Below are 17,628 nucleotides of genomic sequence, written 5' to 3'. Positions count from 1 at the left end.
CGCCGCACAGCATGAGGCATCTTATTTCCCAGCAGGGGTTGAACCCATGCCCCCTGCAGTGGAAGCAGAGTCTTAACCACTGGACCGCCTGGGAAGTCCCATGTCAGTGTTATTTTGTCTCTCTTAACTAGCATTCAAATACATTTCCTAAGTGATGCAAAAAGAAAGGCAAATGATTGGGTCAGTCATTTTATATACATTGGAGGAGCCACATCTTAAACAGGGTTGAGTTCTAAACTCAGCATGTGTGTCAGCTGGTTCTCCTTAGAAGTACATTCTGAGACATAAGTGAAAGAGGTTTATTGGAGGTAATGCCTGTGAAAGATAAAAGGGAGAGGAAGCAGGATTCAGCAGGTAGAGTTTGCAGATCTGACAAAGTCTCAGGCAACCTAACAGGGGGTCCTTGAGCAAAGATTGCTGTTTGGAATAGACCCACATCAGGCAGAAACTATCAGGCCCTAGGACCCTTGCTGTGCTCTGTCATTGGCCTGGGCTATCCAGGAAGAGCAAGGACTTGGATTGAAAGCTGTCCACTAACTTCACTCCTTGCAGTAGATTGCAAGTAAAATTTAGGTAGAGTCAAGTAAAAATTAGGTAGAGTCAACAATTCCCTAAAGTCTTTTTATGTGATCACATCTCACTTTAGCAAGTGTTAGTGAATTTGATCCCCGATTTAATAAGTTTCTCTTCTATAAAACTTTACATTCATAGACTAGAGTAGAACCTTTGAGATTTTCTATTTCTTCTTATGTTGACTTCACTAAGTTTTTTTTTTAAGGAACTTGATCTGAGTTGTGAAATTGTATTGGCATAAACTTATTCATAATACCCTGTTAATGTGCATTTAATGTTTGTAGGCTCTGTAGTGATATTTCCCCTATAATTTGAGTCTTCTTTCTGTTTTCCCTTGATCAATCTTGCTAGGGTTTATCAGTTTTATTAATCTTTTCAAAGAACTAGATTTGGTTTTGTTAATTTTATCTATTGTTTTTTTCCATTTCATTGACTTCTGCTGTTATCTTCACTATTTCTTCCACTTATTTTGGGTTTAATTTGCTCTTCTTTTCTCAACTTCTTAAGGTAGAAGCTTAAATTATAGATGTTAAACTTCTTTTTTGTATAAGCATTTAAACCTGTAAATTTCCTTCTAACAACTACTTTAGCTGCATCCCACACAATTTAATATGTATTGTTTTTATTATTATTCTGTTAGAAACATTTTCTAATTTCTTGCTGTGACTTCTTCTTTGACCCATAAATTATTTCCAAGTATGTGGCATAATTCCAGACTTTGGAGAATATTCTAGATGTCTTTTGTTAATAATTTTTCATTTATTTCCATCATGGTCAGAGATTATGCTCTGCATGCAATGCTTTGAATTTCCTGAGACTTGTTTTACAGCCCGACATCTTGATGAATGTTCCATATGCAATTGAAAAGAATGTGTATTCTGCAGTTACTGGGTTTAGTATTCTATAAGTGCTAAGTCAAGTTGGTTGATAATGTTCTTCAAATATTTTGATTTTTTGGGTCTGTTTGATCTGTCAGTTACTGAGAGGGGTATGTTAAAAGTCTCTATGATTATAGATTAATCTATTTTTCTTTTTATATCTATCAGTTTTTGCTTCATTTATGTTATGAAGTGCATGTACTTTGGATTGTTACTCTCTCCTGATGAAGCAACCCTTTTATCACTATGAAATGTCTTTCTGTAAGGTGCTTTACCTGATACTAATAAAGCTATAACTGCTTTCTCATGACTAGTGTTGCTTGGCATATATTTTTAGTCCTTTTACTTTCACCTATCTGTATCCTTTTATTTATAATGTGTACTTTGTAATAGCATATAACAATGTTCTGTTTACATTCAGTTTGACAAGTCCTAACTTTTACTTGGAACATTCAGTCTGTTTATAATTAATATAATTATTGATATGATTATGTTGAAGTTTACCATTTTGCTATTTGTTTTCCTTTGTTCTACTTTTTGTTTGTTTTTTCTTTTCCGCTTTCTTTTCTTTTTTTTTTTTTTTTTGTGGTACGTGAGCCTCTCACTGCTGTGGCCTCTCCTGTTGCGGAGCACAGGCTCCGGACGCGCAGGCTCAGCGGCCATGGCTCACGGGCCCAGCCGCTCCGCGGCATGTGGGATCTTCCCGGACCAGGGCACAAACCCGTGTCCCCTGCATCGCCAGGCGGACTCTCAACCACTGCACCACCAGGGAAGCCCTTTTCCGCTTTCTTTTGTATTAATCAAATAATTTTTATTATTCCATTTTTTCCTCCTCTATTGGAAATTTAGCTCTACCTTTTTGCATTTATACTAGTGGTTGCCCTAGAAATTATAAAATACATCCACAACTTACTGTAGTCTAGACTGAATTAGCTTTTTACTACATGTCTCTCATGGTCTGTTCTATTTCCTTGTTTTTTTTCCTCTTTGTTTCATTTTGGGTAATTTCTATTGGCCTGTTTTTTGGCTCACAGATCCTTTCTTCTGCTGGTCCCAATCAATTATTCATCCCATCCAGTATTATATTTCTTCAGTTCTAGAATGTCCATTTGGATCTTCTTAAGAAAGTGTATTTTTCTGGGCTTCTCTGGTGTTGCAGTGGTTAAGAATCCACCTGCCAACGCAGGGAACATGGGTTCAAGCCCTGGTCTGGGAAGATCCCACATGCTGTGGAGCAACTAAGCCCGTGCACCACAACTACTGAGCCTGTGCTCTAGAGCCTGCGAGACACAACCACTGAGCCCGCGCGCCACGACTACTGAACACCACGTGCTGCAACTACGGAAGCCCACGTGCCTAGAGCCCATGCTCTGCAACAAGAAAAGCCACCGCAGTGAGAAGCCTGCGCACTGCAACAAAGAGTAGCCCCTTCTCACCACAACTAGAGGAAGCCCACATGCAGCAATGAAGAACCAACGCAGCCAAAAAAAAAAAAATTAAAAAAAAAAGAAAGTGTATTTTTCTGTTCAAAATTTGCATCTTCTTATCCACTCTGTCCAACTTATGCTCTGATTTCTTTAACATAATTGTGATAGTTATTTGAAAGTTCTTTCCTGCTTATTCCAGCATCTGGGTCATATGAGGATCTGTATGTATTGATTTTTCTTTCTCTTGACTATGGATCACATTTCTCTGCTTCTTTGCATCTCATAATTTTTTTAAAATAAATGTGTTCATTTTGTTTATTTATTTTTGGCTGCGTTGGGTCTGCGTTGCTGCGTGCAGGCTTTCTCTAGCTGCAGAAAGTGGTGGCTACTCTTTACATTACATTTGGGACTCTAGGCATGGACTCTAGGCATGTGGGCTTCAGTAGTTGTGGCATGTGGGCTCAGTAGTTGTGGCTCGCGGGCTCTAGAGCACAGGCTCAGTAGTTGGGGCGCACGGGTTTAGTTGCTCTGTGGCATGTCGGAGATGCAAGAGGGAAGAGATATGGGAACATATGTATATGTATAACTCATTCACTTTGTTAAAAAGCAGAAACTAACACACCATTGTAAAGCAATTATACTCTAATAAAGATGTAAAAAAAAAAAAAAAGCCAAACATAGGGGCTTCCCTGGTGGCTCAGTGCTTAGGAATCTGCCTGCCAATGCAGGGGACACGGGTTCAAACCCTGGTCTGGGAAGATCTCACATGCCATGGAGCAACTAAGCCCGTGTGCCACAACTACTGAGCCTGTGCTCTAGAGCCCGTGAGCCACACTTCTGAAGCCCGCGTGCCACAACTTCTGAAGCCCGCGTGCCATAACTACTGAAGCCCGCGCGCCACAACTACTGAAGCCCTTGCGCCTAGAGCCCATGATCCACAACAAGAGAAGCCACTGCAATGAGAAGCCTGTGCACCACAACAAAGAGTAGCCCCTGCTCGCTGCAACTAGAGAAAGCCCGCGCGCAGCAACAAAGACCCAACGCAACCAAAAATAATAAATAAATAAATAAATTTATAAAAACAAACAAACATAGAACATAGGTGCAGTTAATTGATGTCCTACACAACTCATTTTAGGCCTTCATGTATTAAAATAGAATCTTCAAAACTACAAGTAGTTCCTTCTATAGCTTCTGTTTTTTAAAAAGTCACCTCCTACTGTATCTTTGTTGTAAATTCACAAAATACAAAAAAAAGAAAAAATCTATTAGTTCATCTGACAGAGAGGTTTTGTATGTCTACTCTGTGCAAGGTCCTGAGTTGGTGCTAAGAATGCAGTGGTGGAAAGGCACATACAGTCCCTGCTCTCAGCACAACTTACAGACTAGGGTAAAATGTGCATATGTAAATAGGCAATTTCACCACAATGTGACAGCACAAAGGACTTAGTACAGGGTGAATAGGATCGTTTAGGAGGAGCAACTATCTCAGGACAGCAGTGAGAAAGCTTGTATACTAAGTTAACATGCAAATTTCAGTTGCCAGTTGAGTAGTTCTATATGGCAGACACCCATGGCTTTCTCATTCACCCCATCTGGGCCTCCAGTGTGGTCTAATTATCCTGAAGAGCCAAGATGTGTTAGAGCTGAGCTTGGTTACTCTAATGGCACACAATGTTTTTACAAATCTCCCAATTTCCTGAATAATTATCATTATCATGTATATGTGTTTAGCCAAAAACTTAATCGGAAAATTCCAGAATGAAACAATGCTACATGAGAAAAAACCTTCCAGTCATTTTCTTTGAAAAACAACCGTGTTTTTAAAATCAAAGTACCACTAATACGTGCATAAGTTTAAACCATCAAATCATGCAGAAAGGCTTATGATGCATAACAGTTATGCCTAGCCTACCTCTCCCCAGCCATGGACCTACGGAGGCCTCCACTTCTAACTCTTTTTAGCTATTTCTCCTGGTGGTTATCTTTGTCTCTAAATAATATGCTTACATCATCAATCTTGATTCATCTGTTGTAGACTTATCTATTAATTTCCAGCTATGATAAATGAAGATTTATCTCACAGGGCAAGTACTTAGAGATATTTTAAAGTTCTTTTCCTGAGTTGCTTTTATTTCCTCCATGCAGGATGGAGGTCCCTGTTGTGAATTTTACAGGCCTACCATTGTAAGGTAGGCCTGCTATGTCCTGGTGGTGCCTAGTTTGACTATGTATAGCCCTTGCTGTACTGTCAGTTCCATAGTATGAAGATGCCCCTTGCCTCTTGGCTATGATTTTGTTTGCTTATCTTAGAGTGAGTCTTTCATGTTGGAGGCTTTCATCAGAGTACGGTGACCGTTGGAGCATATGTAAGAACGAGATCATAAATCATCTCTGTGATGGGGCCTTTGTGTTTACAGTGGACTCGCTGACTGAAGGACTTCCCTTATGGTGATCGGGTGGGAAGCCACTCATTTATTTATTTAAAACATTTTAGGGACTTCCCTGGTGGCACAGTGGTTGGGAGTCCACCTGCCAATGCAGGGGACACGGGTTCAACCCCTGGTCCGGGAGGATCCCACATGCTGCGGAGCAGCTGAGCTCGGGCGCTACGGCTATGGAGCCTGCGCTCTGCAGCCCATGAGCCACAGCTGCTGAGCCCACATGCCACAGTTGTTTGCTTATCTTAGAGTGAGTCTTTCATGTTGGAGGCTTTCATCAGAGTACGGTGACCGTTGGAGCATATGTAAGAACGAGATCATAAATCATCTCTGTGATGGGGCCTTTGTGTTTACAGTGGACTCGCTGACTGAAGGACTTCCCTTATGGTGATCGGGTGGGAAGCCACTCATTTATTTATTTAAAACATTTTAATTTTTTTGTACAATTTTTAAAGCTTACTTTCCATTTACAGTTATTATAAAATACTGGCTATATTCCCCACGTGGTACAGTGTATCCTCGAGCCTACCTTACACCCAATAGTTTCTGCCTCCCATTACGCATCCCTGTACTGCCCCACCCTACCCCCATGGCAACCACTAGTTTGTCCTCTATATCTTTTTTTTTTTTTTTTTTTGCGGTACGCGGGCCTCTCACTGTTGTGGCCTCTCCCGTTGCGGAGCACAGGCTCCGGACACGCAGGCTCAGTGGCCATGGCTCACGGGCCCAGCCGCTCCGCGGCATGTGGGATCTTCCCGGACCGGGGCACGAACCCGAGTCCCCTGCATCGGCAGGTGGACTCTCAACCACTGCGCCACCAGGGAAGCCCTTGTTTTTGGTTTTATTTGCTAGTTTGTTGTATTTTTTAGAGTCCACATGTAAGTGATATCATACATTATTTGTCTCAGAAGCCACTGTTTAGATGTTTAATGGGTACACCTCTAAATGACAGGTTATGGAAGTTTTGAGGCATTCAATTCCTTTTTAGAGAACTCCTGTAGTTTTTCTGGGGGATGCATATCAGGCCATCACGAGGCAGCTAGGTGAAAGTGGTGGGGAGAGGAGTGGCATTCAGCCCCATGTCTTGCTCCTACCCTTTGCTGTACTGCACACAACACACAAGCCACTTGGGCGTCTGAGGGATGATTTGCTCCCACTGGGCTGCTGTTCTCCTTCCTACTGTCCACCTCATGCGTTCAGTCCTTGGCCTCCTGTACTTGGCTTCATCAGTGACCTCTACTCTCTATTTTTGTGTCTCTGTGGTGAAATATACATAAAATTTACCATTTTCACCATTTTTTCCCTTTTATTGGTGTGTTTGCTTTTTGATTTACTTTTTTAAAAAAAATTGAAGTATAGGGCTTCCCTGGTGGCGCAGTGGTTGAGAGTCCACCTGCTGATGCAGGGGACGCAGGTTCGTGCCCCAGTCCGGGAGGATCCCGCATGCCGCGGAGCGGCTGGGCGCATGAGCCATGGCCACTGAGCCTGCGCTCCGTGACGGGAGAGGCTACAATGGTGAGAGGCCTGCGTACCCCAAAAAAAAAAAAAAAAAAAAAATTGAAGTATAATCTGTACTCATGCTTCCCTTCATAATCGAGTGAATCTTTTGCCTTTTACTAAGGATTCACGTGGGGAGGGAAAAGCACGACTGTTGCTTCAATTTTTTGAAGCCTTGTGGAAATTAAAAAAAAAATTGAAGTATAGTTGATTTACAGTGTTTAGGTGTACAACAAAGTGATCCAGTTTTATATATTTATATCTATCTAGATATCGCTATCTATCTACCTACCTATCTCTATATATTTATCCTGCACTGTGTGGCATGCGGGATCTTAGTTCCCCCACCAGGGATCAAACCTGTGCTCCCTGAATTGGGAGCACGGAGTCTTAACGACTGGACCACCAGGGAAGTCCATATATATATATATATATATATAGATAGATAGATATAGATATAGATATAGATATATATAGATATATATATGCTTTTTCAGATTCTTTTCCATTATGGGTTATTACAATATATTGAATATAGTTCCCTGAGCTATACAGTAGGTCTTTGTTGTTTACCTATTTTATGTATAGTAGTATGTATATGTTAATCCCAAATTCCTAATTTACTCCTCCCCCCACCTTTCTCCTTTGGTAACCATAAGTTTGTTTTCTGTCTGTGAGTCTATTTCTGTTTTGTAAGAAGTTCATTTGTATCATTTTTTTAGAGTTTACATATATGATATCATATTTGTCTTTCTCTGCCTGACTTACTTCCATTTTCACCATTTTTAAGTACAATTCAGTGGCATTAACTACGCTTACATTATTTGTAACCATCACTATTATCTACCTGCAGAACTTTTTCAGTTCTTTAAACTGAAACTCTGTACCTATTAAACAATAACTTCTCATTGCCCTCTCCCCACAGCCCCTGGCAACTACCATTCTACTTTCTATCTCTATGAATTTGACTACTCTAGATATCTCACATGAGTGGAATCATACAATATCTGTTCTTCGTGTTCACCCTTTACTTTACATCCTTAATAAATCTGTTGAAATGTCTTATCTCTTGGTTGTTTCCCATCTCTTGCTGCACCTTTTACCTCCTTTGCTATTATCTTAGTGGGGTATTGGGAAGGCATGGAGATAAAAATGTGGGTTTATCAGCCATCTTTAACCAGTAGTTCACTCATTTTGAAAAGGGAGTGTTCTAACAAAAGGACAAATACTGTATGATTCCATTTACATGAGGTACCTAGAACAGTCAAATTCACAGAGACAGAAAGTTGAATGGTGGTTACCAGTGGTGGGGGCAGGCAAGGAGTAGCAGGGAGTTTTGTTTCATGGGTATGGAATTTCAGTTTGGGATGATGAAAAAGTGCTGGAGGTGGATGATGGTGATGGTTGTACAACAATGTGAATATACTTGGGGCTTCCCTGGTGGCACAGTGGTTAAGAATTCACCTACCAATGCAGGGGACATGGGTTCAAGCCCTGGTCTGGGAAGATCCCACATGCCACAGAGCAACTAAACCCGTGCGCCACAACTACCCAAGCCCGCGCACCTAGAGCCTGAGCTCTGCAACAAGAGAAGCCACTGCAATGAGAAGCCTGTGCACTGCAACGAAGAGTAGCCCCTGCTCGCTGCAACTAGAGAAAGCCTGCATACAGCAACGAAGACCCAACGCAGCCAAAAATAAATAAATAAAAAAACAAAGAAACCCAATGTGAATATACTTAATGCCACTTAAAAATGGTGAAAATGGTACATTTTCAGTTATGTCTATTTTACCAGAAGAAAAACTAGAAAGGGTTTATCTTCACTGTATATGATTTTGTTACAATTAAGTGTCTAAGGAAAAGTAGCTCCTTTATTTATTTATTTTTAAAATCTTTATTAAAATTATAGAAGCACATAGATTTAAGAAGCAAATAATTCTACAAAGTTTCTACCAAGAATTCTACAAAACAAAAAACCTAAATGGACATCATACTCAGAGGCACTTCTTTTAGCCTTCTTCTCTTTTCTTTCTTTCCTTTTTTTATTTCCCCACAATCACCCCATGATTTTAAGTGACACGTTGTTCATGAATTTTCAGTTTTAGTGTTGTCCATTGTCTCTCCACTATGGAGAATGAGGATTCAGCTTTCTTTCTTACCCTGTCTTGATTGGACACTGGTATTCAGCCTGCTTCCCATCTTTTCCACGGGGCCTCCCTAAGGAGTTTTTAAGGGCTCTCAGGCGGCATGCCAGGGCAAGCTTCCCAGCATCTCCCCTGTTGTGACGCTCCACGCCGAAGCAGCCCCTTTAAAATGCTATGGAGGGCTTCCCTGGTGGCACAGTGTTCAAGAATCTGCCTGCCAATGCAGGGGACACGGGTTCAGGCCCTGGTCTGGGAAGATCCCACATGCCGCAGAGCAAGTAAGCCTGTGCACCACAGCTACTGAGCCTGCACTCTAGAGCCCACAAACCACAACTACTGAGCCCAGGTGCCACAACTGCTGAAGCATGCACGCCTAGAGCCTGTGCTCCACAACAAGAGAAGCCACCACAATGAGAAGCCTGCGCACCACAACCAAGAGTAGCCCCTGCTCGCTGCAACTAGAGAAAACCCATGCGCAGCAACAAAGACACAACATGGCCACACACACACGGCCACACACACACACAAAAATGCTATGGAAGGTGAGGTTTTAATTTTGGAAATGACAGTATCTTGTATTGAACTGACTTATCTGTTGATAATAATTATTAACCCTGGATAAAAAAAATCTTTTAAGTGCTATTACTTGAAGGCACCGGTGAGCAATCTAAATCAGGCAGGAATTGAAGAGAACATGAGTCTTGTAAGAAGGGAAGGAAACTGGGTTACTTCCAGTTTATCAGACTTTTCCTCCAAGGGCACTTCCATTTTTCAGCAACACATGACACATGGTAGAATAGAGCTAAAATAGAAAGTGGTGGGGAACTATACTCAGTATCTTGTAATAACCTATAATGGAAAAGAATCTAAAAAAAGAATAACCGAATCACTTTGTTGTACACCTGAAACGAACACAACATTGTAAATCAACTATATTTCAATAATTTTTTTTTTAAGTGGTGGTCTTACTAGCTGAAGAGACTGAGGTTAGATTTTAGGGCTGCCAAAATAACTGGAAATTGATAGAGGACATCCCAGAAAGGAGAGAGTCATAGAGAGAAACTGCAAAATCTGCATATAAATTCCCCTCAAATCCCTGGCTGACTTCTAACAGGAACATGTGCAGGGCAAGACCTCAGCGAACCCAGCTGAAAGTTTTAGCTAGAATTTCAGCCAGAAATTTCTGTACTAGTTTGAAGTTCAAGTCTTGACAAATAAGAGGGGCTCACTGAACTCCTAAAGCTTTTTACTGAAATCCAAAAGGGCCATGTCTTACAAGTAAGCCCAGGATTAAGGATGATCAAAAACATCCACGGGATAGACTTAATAGCAGAATGCAACTGCAGAACACAGGAGAGTCAACTTGAAGACAGGTTGGTAGAAATTATTCAAATATAGGGAGAAAACTATTGAAAAAGATGAACAGTCTTGGTGACTTGTGGGACAATATCAAGTCATATAATACATGTGTAGTTGGAATTCCAAAAATAGAGGAAAAAAATATACCAAAGACCAGTGGTCCAGAACTCCCCAAATTTGGTGAGATACATGAACCCACAGGTCCAAATTCAAAAGAGAATCTATAGCAGCGCTTCCCAGTCGCTCTTGCACTTTTTTTTCCTGAAGTGTATGTGCAGATGTAAAGCAGACTTAGACAAGATGGGACACGAAGTTAAAATCCAATGACTTCTAGGCCCACTGTGAGCCCAATGCAGAGGAATGCAGAGGGTCAATCCCTATACAATGGAACTTCAGTACCAGAGCACAATAGACCAGGAAACGATTACATTGGCTTATTCCTGCATCTGCAGGCTTTGGAAGTGTCTCCCTCCAAGGTATCTGGGCCAGGGATAGGGTGAGACAAGGTAGGCACCTAGTGTGCAAAATTTAAGGAGGTAATCATTGTCAGTGTACACTTCCAGTAAGAGAGAGGACTGCTCCAGCACACTGCCACACCACTGCAGCATTAGGAATCATGATCTAATGAACAGATTTTGCATGCTGTGGGATGATCACAAATAGTGCATTAATATACTGCTAACAGAGCATTTTTATCTGTTTATCTTCATACGACTTGATGTGTAGTAGAGCAGAGGATCTGTGTTATCATGCTACTCCCTTTACACTGGGAAAACCAAGGGCCAGAGAAGGTGATGGTTTTGACCTCAGGTGGACAATGGTTGAGCCGAGACTTGTACTCAAGTCTTTTCAGCTCAAACCTCAGCACCCAGCTAGAAGAGAAAGCAGGCTACTCAATAACTGATTCAGCTCTACTGCTTTGTTTGCAAAATTCCTGTTTTGCTCTACTGCATATCTTGACTGATTTTGCGTTCTGAGAGTTGACCAGAGTTATTGAAGATATAAATAAGTTATGATAAGTAATAGGCATAACTATTGGCAAATAAAAACGGAGTAACTAATCGATGTGTTACAGCAAAACACTTTCATAAAAATTGCCTTTTTCTGGAGATTCAAAGCATCATAAAAAGAAACAAATTACAATGGAACAACTTTTAGAGTTTACATATATATATATATATATATATATGCCACACTGTCACAGCTTGTGGGATCTTAGTTCCCCGACCAGGGATTGAACCTGGGGCACCGGCAGTGAAAGCACTGAGTCCTAACCACTGGACCGCCAGGGAATTCCCCAGAGTTTATATTTATAGAAAGTAATTTTAGGACAAAAGTAAAAAAATTGAGCAAAATTATGAAAAGAACAGTAAATTATGTAACAATAAATTATATGTTACTCTATTATAGTAATTATGTAAATCATGTAGCAGTAATTCTTAAATTTGGATGTTATTGGCTGCCTTACCGACAGTATTATATTATTGGAGGTGATATTTACGTAATTTATCTCTAAAAAATATTAAAAGTTAGAGGTACTTACTGGGGTAACATTTTAAAAAAGTGCTCGTTTTTCCAGATATACCTCGCTTGTAAGATCTGGGCACCATATTGGTGTTATTTACTCAGTTGGAATTCCAAGGTGTCTTGGGCGTGAGTGTACACTAGTGTCGGGTAAGATGTAACCCCCTACAATATCTTTTGGCTTTGGAGAGTTCTGGGTAAGGGAAATGTGCCTTAAGGCCCTGTGCTGACCAGAGGCAGTGGTGGCAGTGTGGGTGGCTGTAGCCATGGTGGTGGGGCGGTAGCGGTGGCAGTAGTGTGTTAAATGAATGAGAGGGAGACACAGAAACCTCCAGAGGTCTTAAGTCCGTCATAAGGGATTTTGTTGGTCAAATATCAAAAGGTTGAAAGAAATTAGACAAATTAGAAAGAAAAGACATTCCAGAGTTAGAGGGTAGAAAGAATGAGGAAATGGCCAGTTTGGGGTCTGCCCTGAATTTTAAAAAAAATATTTATTTATTTATTTTAGCTGTCCCAGTTGCAGCATGAGGACTTTTAGTTGTGGCATGTTAACTCCCAGCAGTGGCACGCATGTGGGATCTAGTTCCCCGACCAGGGACTGAACCTGGGCCCCCCCGTTGGGAGCATGGAGTCTTATCCACTGGACCACCAGGGAAGTCCCTGCTCTGTATTGTTGAAAGGCTGAGCACTAAGCCTGGGGCTTGTTGCCAAGCTGAGTGGCTGCAGGCAAGGGAGGCTGGGAGGCATTGCCACAGACTGCTCCTGATTCTCCCAGGGACAATAGGAGCCAGCTTGCAGATTCCCTTCGCAGGTGAATACCTGTGGGCACCAGTTCACCCTGAGACTGTTCTGAGAAGTGTTTGTGGTTTTTACCCAGGCTGCCTCTTGCATTATGGAGCAGGGGCAAATTACAAATGAAGACCACGTACCATATGTCTAAATGTTTAAAAATTGTAGTTCAAGTACTTCCCTGGTGGTCCAGCGGTTGAGGCTCCACATTTCCACTTCAGGAGGCGCGGGTTCGATCCCTGGTTGGGCAAGTTCCACATACTGTGCAGTATGGCCAAAAAAAAAAAAATTATAATTCAAACAATAAACAGTTACATAAGATATGTTATTTCCTTTTTCTCTGGATAAACTGTACCTTCAAACCGACCAGGAAGGCCAGGTCAAATGCAGACTTCTCAGACTCCTTGGAGTTCCATGTCAGAACATGGTGAATGGGGAGACCCAGCCCCAGCTGTGGCCTGGTCCCCCTTCTCTTCTCACTCTCAGCTGTTTCCAACAGTATAAAGGCCCCATCTGTGTGGTTAAATCTGTCTACATTCCTCCAAACAGCCATCTGAGGTCACACTGAAGCCTAGGGAAATGCACACCCTAAGTGGCAATGTGCCAGGCCTCAGGATGGTGGACATGGGAAGAGAGGCCCATGGAGGCCCACCTAGAAATGGGCTCGAGGCTGTTTGGGCTTGGAATTCTGGAGTCCTGGGCCAGGGGGACCTACGGAAAATTTCATACATCTGTTAATTAGGGGATAGCATTGTACTGATGCTAATTCCCAATTTGAGAATTATACTGTAATTACGTACATAGACGTTTTAGTTTTAGGAAGTACACAATAAAGTATTTAAGGGATATGATGGCTGCGACTTATGCTCAAATAGTAATAATGATAATGGAAATATATATGTAGAGAGAGAAAAAAATAACAAAGCAAATGTGGCAAAATGTTAACAATTGGTCAATCTTCTGTGAAGTCTTTCTAGGAGTTCTTTATATTCTTTTTGCAACTTTTATATATGTTTGAAATTATTTCATAATAAAAAGCGAAACAATAAAATGTGGGGGCAGGGCACTCCCTCTCCCCTTTTCACCCCTGCACCCCTCTCCCTCCCTTCACCACTATGCTCACTGTAATTCAGTGAATTATAACAAATAACAAATGAAAAGGAAATGAGCATAGTTACGGAAAACAAAAGTCATTTTTGGCAGCTGATATAATTACCTATGCAAGGCCCACTAGTGGTCTCTTAGGCTCATTCAGACTCACAAGATGACCGTAGGTCACGCTCAGCCCCTTTAGAAGGAGATAGGGCAGGGGAGCTTCAGACTTTCCCTGCAGCTACAGCCAGTGTCCTTGCTATAGTTCACTCGGTAGGTGCAAAGATGCTAGATACACATTGCGCCTTAATGACAGCTGCTTTGATTTAAAAGTCCCATGCCTCACGAGAGACAATCTCACAATTCCATAGGCATAGTTTCCAGGGTTTCTGCAAAGAATGTGCCTAGTTATGAGTTCTACACTCATGAAGCCCAAAACAATGTTTTCCCCATCAGGTAGTTACAAGTCTGTCAGTCCAGATGCAAGTTACCAATGATCTTTTTTTTTTTTTTTGGTACGTGGGCCTCTCACTGTTGTGGCCTCTCCCGTTGTGGAGCACAGGCTCCGGACGCGCAGGCTCAGCAGCCATGGCTCACAGGCCCAGCCGCTCCGCGGCATGTGGGATCTTCCCGGACCGGGGCACGAACCCGCGTCCCCTGCATCGGCAGGCAGACTCTCAACTACTGCGCCACCAGGGAAGCCCACCAATGATGATTTTTAAAAAATTAAAAATAAATTTTTGGCTGCACCACACAGCATGTGGGATCTTAGTTTCCCAAACAGGGATTGAACCCATACCCCCTGTGTTGGTAATGCAGAGTCTTAACCACTGGACCATCAGGGATGTCCCACCAGTGATCATTTTTACCATAATGTAGCCTAGCAACATACTTAACATACATTCAGGGAAATAAACCTAGGTTAGATTGTCATGCAGAAATGTTTTGTTAAATCTTTGCCTATAGTCCATCCCCATGTCTTTGGCCATCTGTTTTTTTTTTTTTTTTGGCTGCATTGGGTCTTCGTTGCTGCACGTGGGCTTTCTCTAGCTGCAGAGAGCAGGGGCTACTCTTCATTGCAGTGCGCAGGCTTCTCCTTGCAGTGGCTTCTCTTCTTGTAGCGCATGGGCTCTAGGCGAGCGGGCTTCAGTAGTTGCAGTGGCATGCAGGCTCAGTAGTTGTGGTGCACAGGCTTAGTTGCTCTGTGGCATGTGGGATCTTCCCCGACCAGGGCTCGAACCCGTGTCCCCCTGCATTGGCAGGCGGATTCTTAACCACTGCGCCACCAGGGAAGTCCCAAGGCCATCTGTCTTTACAGTGCCCACAATACCTTCTTTATTCTGGGATTTCTAGGCATTTTACATCTAACAATATTACATGATAGTTTTTAGGAAATGGAACCTACTACATTAATATTTATTTAACTTTTTTAGAAGAAGAATCTGTTCCCCCTATATACCATTTGTAAATCAAAGTTTTTATCCAGTCTGAAAGTACAGCTTAGGCCTTTGAAACAACCTATTATTGCTTTAACAATCCCTTGTCACTTTAGAAAATGTTTGCATTCCCATCAAGTTTTCACTAGATGGCAGCAGAGGACACTGGTCAGGCTCCCGGGTAGCCTTAAATGACTTCAAGCATTCTCAGTCCACAGCTTTTACCAGACCCATGGATGATGTTCAGGTTGACCTGGGATTATCCCTTACCACTTACTTTAACCTTTTATTGATGACCCCAAATGCTATTACACTGTTGTTTCACGTAGCCCTGCTCGGACCTGATGGCCACCACACAGCCAGCTGTCTGCTTTTGCCCTCTACTGTCTTGGGTACTCTCAAACGTTGCTCTGTAGATTAAAGTTTGCATGGAGTCTGTCTACTTGGCAGTTCCACCTGCTTTATCAGGTGGCAGCCCCATCACAAGCATGGTGTCTTCTGGTTCATTCTCTTGTCTTTGCCACCCCTATCCAACACCCACCCAGCCAATGTCTATTAATCAGTTCCTGTGGCCCAGCTGCAGTGAGTTCCTTTAAGGACAGTGAGCAATTTCTTCTCTCAGTGTGAATTTGGTTTTACTCTAGCCCACATCTGCCCCCAGATATATAAACTCTGTTATATACGGCAGAGTTTTCAACATCAGAGAATTGGTAGATGGCTTCTCTCACACAGACATTCAGCACCTTGTCAGAATTTCCTTCTTCCTTCCTTTATCTCACAGCCCACTGGTCAAACTGAATTGATGGTCTGAAAGTCTAGCCTACTGCTGCCACCACTCTGCAATGCCCATGGGGGGGTCTTCTTAGATTTGACTAAATATTCAGACTCACAAGACTATCGCAGGCCACACATGACATTGGCCTAGTCAGGGACATAGGACAGGAACCACACGTGCCAGCAAACACGGTCAGATATTCCTAGCAGTGGGAATCTTTGCAGCAGTTCACTCAGCAAGATGGCTCTGGGGACCTTCAGATTAAAAAAGGAACCCAAGGCTAGGTGATTCTCAGTCCAGATAAAAGTTACGAACTAGGGGTCATTGTAATTATAAACAATGTTGCCTAGTTGACACATGCCATCTTCATCTGTTTCCAGGAAAACATTGTTAGAAAATTAACCACAAGTCAGATTCTCATACAAAGGAGAAAATGTTTTAACACTTTACTACAACCTAGAAATGGAAAGAATCAAACGAAAAACTACAAAAATGAATGAAGGAGTTCAATAAGGTGGCCAGATATTTAAAAAAGAAAAAAAGCCTTTTTATATACCAACAATAGAGAATATAATGGGATAAATATTTCCTTTATAATAGCAACAGAAACCATAATTGTGCGATTACATCATAAACATATCAAAATATGTTCAAGCCCTACATAAGAACACTTGATTGAAAATTCCTCAATAAATGAACCATGTTAATTGAATGGAAAGACTCACTATTGTAATTGCTTTACAAATGAACAAAATGTATGGCATATTCCCAATAAAAACCATGATAGAAATTTTCTAAGGAATTTGAAAAATTGACCCTAAAATTCACCTGGAAGCATACATGTGCAAGACATTTTTGAAAGAAAAGAGGTCGCCTTATTTTGTAGATTTCAAACCTACTAGAAAGTTATAGTGATCAAAAGAGTACAGTTTTGGCCCAGAAATAGGCATATGTATCAGTGGAATTGAATAATTATGTTCGTAAACAGACACTTTAGTTTTCTTTTATGTTGATATAACTTACATACATGAAATATATATATTTTTACATCTATCTATCTATCTATCTATCTCAGCTTAGCCACCACTCAGATCAAGATGTAGGGCATTTCTGGTACCCCAATAGGTTTGCTTGTACTCTCTCCCAGTCATTATCACTCCCTCCACCAAAAGTAGCTGTGGGTTAGTTTTGCCTGTTTCTGAACTTCATATAGATAGAATCATACAGATGTAATCTTTTGTACCCTGCTTATTTTGGTCAACTTTATATTTGTGATATTCATTTGTGTACTTGCATGTAGCAGTGATTTGTTCTTTTTCACTGTTGTAGTATTCCATTCCATACAATAGCATTCCATGATATGAATATAACACAATATAGTTAGTTACCCATTCTATTGTTGATGGACATTTGGGTTGTTTCCAGGTTTTGGTCATTATGAATAAAACTGCTATGAACATTCTTGTACCTGTCTTTTGGTGGACATAAGCGTTGATTTGTCAGGTATACCCTGAAATGGAAGTGCTGGGTCACAGGATGGAATATGTATATTTAGCTTTTGTAGATACTGCCAGTTTTCCAAAGTGGTTGCTCCATGGTAGGGTTTGGGATGTTGGTTTGTAGTGATATCTCAAGTGGAGCTTTAATTTGCATTTTCTTCGATGACTACTGATGCTGAATGCTTTTTTCATCT

At 41.5% G+C, this 17,628-nt stretch overlaps 1 non-coding gene across 1 annotated transcript; it reads left to right on the top strand.

Annotated features, from left to right (window-relative positions):
- Window positions 1-6,894: 6,894 nt before the first annotated feature.
- Window positions 6,895-7,008, top strand: LOC112392426 (U5 spliceosomal RNA). The gene has a single exon (XR_003001690.1). It is a non-coding gene; the product is annotated as a U5 spliceosomal RNA (small nuclear RNA).
- The last annotated feature ends 10,620 nt before the right edge of the window (window positions 7,009-17,628 follow it).

Source organism: Neophocaena asiaeorientalis, unplaced genomic scaffold (genome assembly GCF_003031525.2).
Source record: "Neophocaena asiaeorientalis asiaeorientalis breed wild unplaced genomic scaffold, Neophocaena_asiaeorientalis_V1.1 scaffold280, whole genome shotgun sequence".
Lineage (NCBI taxonomy): Eukaryota > Metazoa > Chordata > Mammalia > Artiodactyla > Phocoenidae > Neophocaena > Neophocaena asiaeorientalis.
This window is presented reverse-complemented; position numbering and strand designations above follow the sequence as displayed.